Below are 5000 nucleotides of genomic sequence, written 5' to 3' on the forward strand. Positions count from 1 at the left end.
AGAACATCTAAGGGCATCACAGACCTGTTATTGCTCAATCTCGTGCGGCTAGAAGCCGCCTGTCCCTCTAAGAAGAAAAGTAATCGCTGACAGCACGAAGGATGTCACGCGACTAGATAGCAGGCTAGAGTCTCGTTCGTTATCGGAATTAACCAGACAAATCGCTCCACCAACTAAGAACGGCCATGCACCACCACCCACCGAATCAAGAAAGAGCTATCAATCTGTCAATCCTTCCGGTGTCCGGGCCTGGTGAGGTTTCCCGTGTTGAGTCAAATTAAGCCGCAGGCTCCACTCCTGGTGGTGCCCTTCCGTCAATTCCTTTAAGTTTCAGCTTTGCAACCATACTTCCCCCGGAACCCAAAAGCTTTGGTTTCCCGGAGGCTGCCCGCCGAGTCATCGGAGGAACTGCGGCGGATCGCTGGCTGGCATCGTTTATGGTTAGAACTAGGGCGGTATCTGATCGCCTTCGAACCTCTAACTTTCGTTCTTGATTAATGAAAACATACTTGGCAAATGCTTTCGCTTCTGTTCGTCTTGCGACGATCCAAGAATTTCACCTCTAACGTCGCAATACGAATGCCCCCGCCTGTCCCTATTAATCATTACCTCGGGTTCCGAAAACCAACAAAATAGAACCGAGGTCCTATTCCATTATTCCATGCACACAGTATTCAGGCGGGCTTGCCTGCTTTAAGCACTCTAATTTGTTCAAAGTAAACGTGCCGGCCCACCGAGACACTCACTCAAGAGCACCCTGGTAGGATTGCAACGGGGTCCGCCTCGGGACGCACGAGCACGCACGAGGCGCGTCGCACGCCTTCAGCTCGCCCCACCGGCAGGACGTCCCACGATACATGCCAGTTAAACACCGACGGGCGGTGAACCAACAGCGTGGGACACAAATCCAACTACGAGCTTTTTAACCGCAACAACTTTAATATACGCTATTGGAGCTGGAATTACCGCGGCTGCTGGCACCAGACTTGCCCTCCAATAGATACTCGTTAAAGGATTTAAAGTGTACTCATTCCGATTACGGGGCCTCGGATGAGTCCCGTATCGTTATTTTTCGTCACTACCTCCCCGTGCCGGGAGTGGGTAATTTGCGCGCCTGCTGCCTTCCTTGGATGTGGTAGCCGTTTCTCAGGCTCCCTCTCCGGAATCGAACCCTGATTCCCCGTTACCCGTTACAACCATGGTAGGCGCAGAACCTACCATCGACAGTTGATAAGGCAGACATTTGAAAGATGCGTCGCCGGTACGAGGACCGTGCGATCAGCCCAAAGTTATTCAGAGTCACCAAGGCAAACGGACCGGACGAGCCGACCGATTGGTTTTGATCTAATAAAAGCGTCCCTTCCATCTCTGGTCGGGACTCTGTTTGCATGTATTAGCTCTAGAATTACCACAGTTATCCAAGTAACGTGGGTACGATCTAAGGAACCATAACTGATTTAATGAGCCATTCGCGGTTTCACCTTAATGCGGCTTGTACTGAGACATGCATGGCTTAATCTTTGAGACAAGCATATGACTACTGGCAGGATCAACCAGGGAGCTGCGTCAACTAGAGCTGAGCAGCCGGCCGCCCGGGAGTGTGTCCCGGGGGCCCGCGCGAACACGCAAGCGTCCGCTCAATTATTCTGCAAACAGGAGGAGGCTGAGCTCCCCTGCACCATACACCTCGAAACCCTCTCAGGTCCCGGCGGCGCGCAGCGCCGTCCTAAGTACTTGGTCGGGTTCGAGAGAGGCGCAATCGCCCGGAGTTTGGCGAGTAGACGCTTTAGGTGCGACCACCCGTGCTCCCAACTGAGCTTGCCGCTGCCGACAGAGGCCCGGGAGCGTGCTGTCGTGGCATTGCCGGCGGGAGACAACACGCGCCACCTACGGTGACCGGCAGCTCCAACGCCAGCGCCACAGAAGGACAAAAGCCCCACTTGGGTGCCGAAGCGAACTCTCCCAGCACAGCGCACGCGCCAACACGTCCGCACAGCTGCGATACAAACCACCTGCGAGAACCGCAGAGGCGACCGAGCAGCAGACGGCGTCGCGGCGCCGAGCGCCGGGCGGCGGCGCATCCTCAGCGCACACAGTCCTCAATCGGACCAGCACACTGCAGATGTCCACCGCGCTTCGCACCGGGCCCGCGAGGACCTACTTTGGCCGCACGGCGCCGCGTGCAGGGTGCGCCGGCGCGCAGCTGCGCCGCCTGCCGCCTCCGTCGGCCGGCGCGCCTGCCACTGGCCGCCCCCACCAGCCGGCTGTAGCGCGTGCGCCCACGCACCGCGCGGCCAGCACGCCGGGAGGCCCCCCCTCACCGGCCGGGGACGGTCCCACCCAGCCACCGCCGCGTATCGCTTCACACCCAGATGCCATTCACGTTCGTGGGCATGGTGGGTATCGCTGGAACAACCGGTTGGTAGCTCAACCGATCGTCGCCATCACTGATTCACCTCTAGCGAGAACAACCGCACCACAACGGTTTACCAGTTGTTCATTTGCGTAACGTCACCAGCAAACGTAGGCGTCCATCGCCATTTGCAAATTCAACGATTGTTGCATGCCTGTGTCAGGTGTCACGACACACTATGTCTGCCCACATACACGCAACAACATGTGCACGCTTCGCGAACACGTGGAAGGTGGCCCCCGTACGTATGCGATGTCCATTGCGCGAACGACTGTCAACCGGCCTCTGTCGCATGTCGCAGATGTGGAACGCAGTGCACCATGCTATCACGGTGTGTGAGAAGAGACGACTACGTCTGACAACACGCGCCACTACATCAACAGACGGCTCATGCTGATCGCCATCCAGGGCATACCACACTGCAATCCAGCTCTTATAGGGAGACGACACGTAGCTGAGTGCACAACATTTGGACCGCATGGTTCGCCGTTGTTGGCGCAGTCGTTGTACGGTCACATGTACCACGATGTATCATTCAGTACATGAGGACCAATGTGCAGTACAGTGTGTGATTTGGACGTACAACATCAGCGGACAGTTGACACAGGCCGTACCACAGCGTAGGCTACGTGCTTCGCCATGCGAATGCCAATGAACAACTGCAAATGCCAATGAACAACTGCAAAGGGCATTGAGCATGTACGTCCTGCTGCCATCCACATTACAGTGTATAGCTGCAAGGTGTTTAACATGAAGCGATACACTGGGGACCGGGCAGTGCGAGTAGCAAACTATATTGCGGGGGTTGCAGTTAGGCAACACTACACTAATTTAACACGTCGTATGACAATTACAGAGCAGGTTAAGGCCCAACGTGTGTTGGGTTAAGGCCCAACGTGTGTTGGGTTAAGGCCCAACGTGTGTTGGGTTAAGGCCCAACGTGTGTTGGGTTAAGGCCCAACGTGTGTTGGGTTAAGGCCCAACTTGTGTTGGGTTAAGGCCCAACGTGTGTTGGGTTAAGGCCCAACGTGTGTTGGGTTAAGGCCCAACGTGTGTTGGGTTAAGGCCCAACGTGTGTTGGGTTAAGGCCCAACGTGTAATGGGTTAAGGCCCAACGTGTGTTGGGTTAAGGCCCAACGTGTGTTGGGTTAAGGCCCAACGTGTGTTGGGTTAAGGCCCAACGTGTGTTGGGTTAAGGCCCAACGTGTGTTGGGTTAAGGCCCAACGTGTGTTGGGTTAAGGCCCAACGTGTGTTGGGTTAAGGCCCAACGTGTGTTGGGTTAAGGCCCAACGTGTGTTGGGTTAAGGCCCAACGTGTGTTGGGTTAAGGCCCAACGTGTGTTGGGTTAAGGCCCAACGTGTGTTGGGTTAAGGCCCAACGTGTGTTGGGTTAAGGCCCAACGTGTGTTGGGTTACAGCGCAATATGGGTTACGTTAAGGGGCAATATAGGTTAGGTTAAGGTACGATATAGGTTAGGTTAAGGTACGATATAGGTTAGGTTAAGGTACGATATAGGTTAGGTTAAGGTACGATATAGGTTAGGTTAAGGTACGATATAGGTTAGGTTAAGGTACGATATAGGTTAGGTTAAGGTACGATATAGGTTAGGTTAAGGTACGATATAGGTTAGGTTAAGGCGCAACGTGGGTTAGGTTACGGCGCAACATAGGTTAGGTTACGGCGCAACATAGGTTAGGTTACGGCGCAACATAGGTTAGGTTACGGCGCAACATAGGTTAGGTTAAGGCGCAACATAGGTTAGGTTAAGGCGCAACATAGGTTAGGTTAAGGCGCAACATAGGTTAGGTTAAGGCGCAACATAGGTTAGGTTAAGGCGCAACATAGGTTAGGTTAAGGCGCAACATAGGTTAGGTTAAGGCGCAACATAGGTTAGGTTAAGGCGCAACATAGGTTAGGTTAAGGCGCAACATAGGTTAGGTTAAGGCGCAACATAGGTTAGGTTAAGGCGCAACATAGGTTAGGTTAAGGCGCAACATAGGTTAGGTTAAGGCGCAACATAGGTTAGGTTAAGGCGCAACATAGGTTAGGTTAAGGCGCAACATAGGTTAGGTTAAGGCGCAACATAGGTTAGGTTAAGGCGCAACATAGGTTAGGTTAAGGCGCAACATAGGTTAGGTTAAGGCGCAACATAGGTTAGGTTAAGGCGCAACATAGGTTAGGTTAAGGCGCAACATAGGTTAGGTTAAGGCGCAACATAGGTTAGGTTAAGGCGCAATATAGGTTAGGTTAAGGCGCAATATAGGTTAGGTTAAGGCGCAATATAGGTTAGGTTAAGGCGCAATATAGGTTAGGTTAAGGTACCGTATAGGTTAGGTTAAGGTACAGTATAGTTTAGGTTAAGGTACACATTGTTGTAAGGAAAGGTGTAATGGGGGGGGGGGCGGCCGGTCGGTTTGTTGATTGTGATTATAGTAAGTGGATGCCTGCGGCATCATCTGATTTGCCACGTCAGGATACACCTTTGGCTCATGACAGGCGGCGCTCCGATTCCATGCTTGTGGGAGACCTGTGTCTTTCATTCCTGCCATTGTTTGTGTGCTGTGAGAGGGGGCAGTATTGTGATGT

General features: G+C 53.3%; 1 non-coding gene across 1 annotated transcript in view; it reads right to left on the reverse strand.

Annotated features, from left to right (window-relative positions):
- The window catches only part of LOC124608838, a 1910-nt gene extending 350 nt beyond the window's left edge, over positions 1 to 1560 (reverse strand). Inside the window, exon 1 of the ribosomal RNA XR_006979397.1 lies at positions 1 to 1560. This exon is cut by the window's left edge and continues 350 nt beyond it. This is a non-coding gene — a ribosomal RNA (small subunit ribosomal RNA).
- Between the last annotated feature and the right edge of the window lie 3440 nt (positions 1561 to 5000).

Source organism: Schistocerca americana, chromosome 3, assembly GCF_021461395.2.
Source record: "Schistocerca americana isolate TAMUIC-IGC-003095 chromosome 3, iqSchAmer2.1, whole genome shotgun sequence".
Classification (NCBI taxonomy): Eukaryota; Metazoa; Arthropoda; class Insecta; order Orthoptera; family Acrididae; genus Schistocerca; species Schistocerca americana.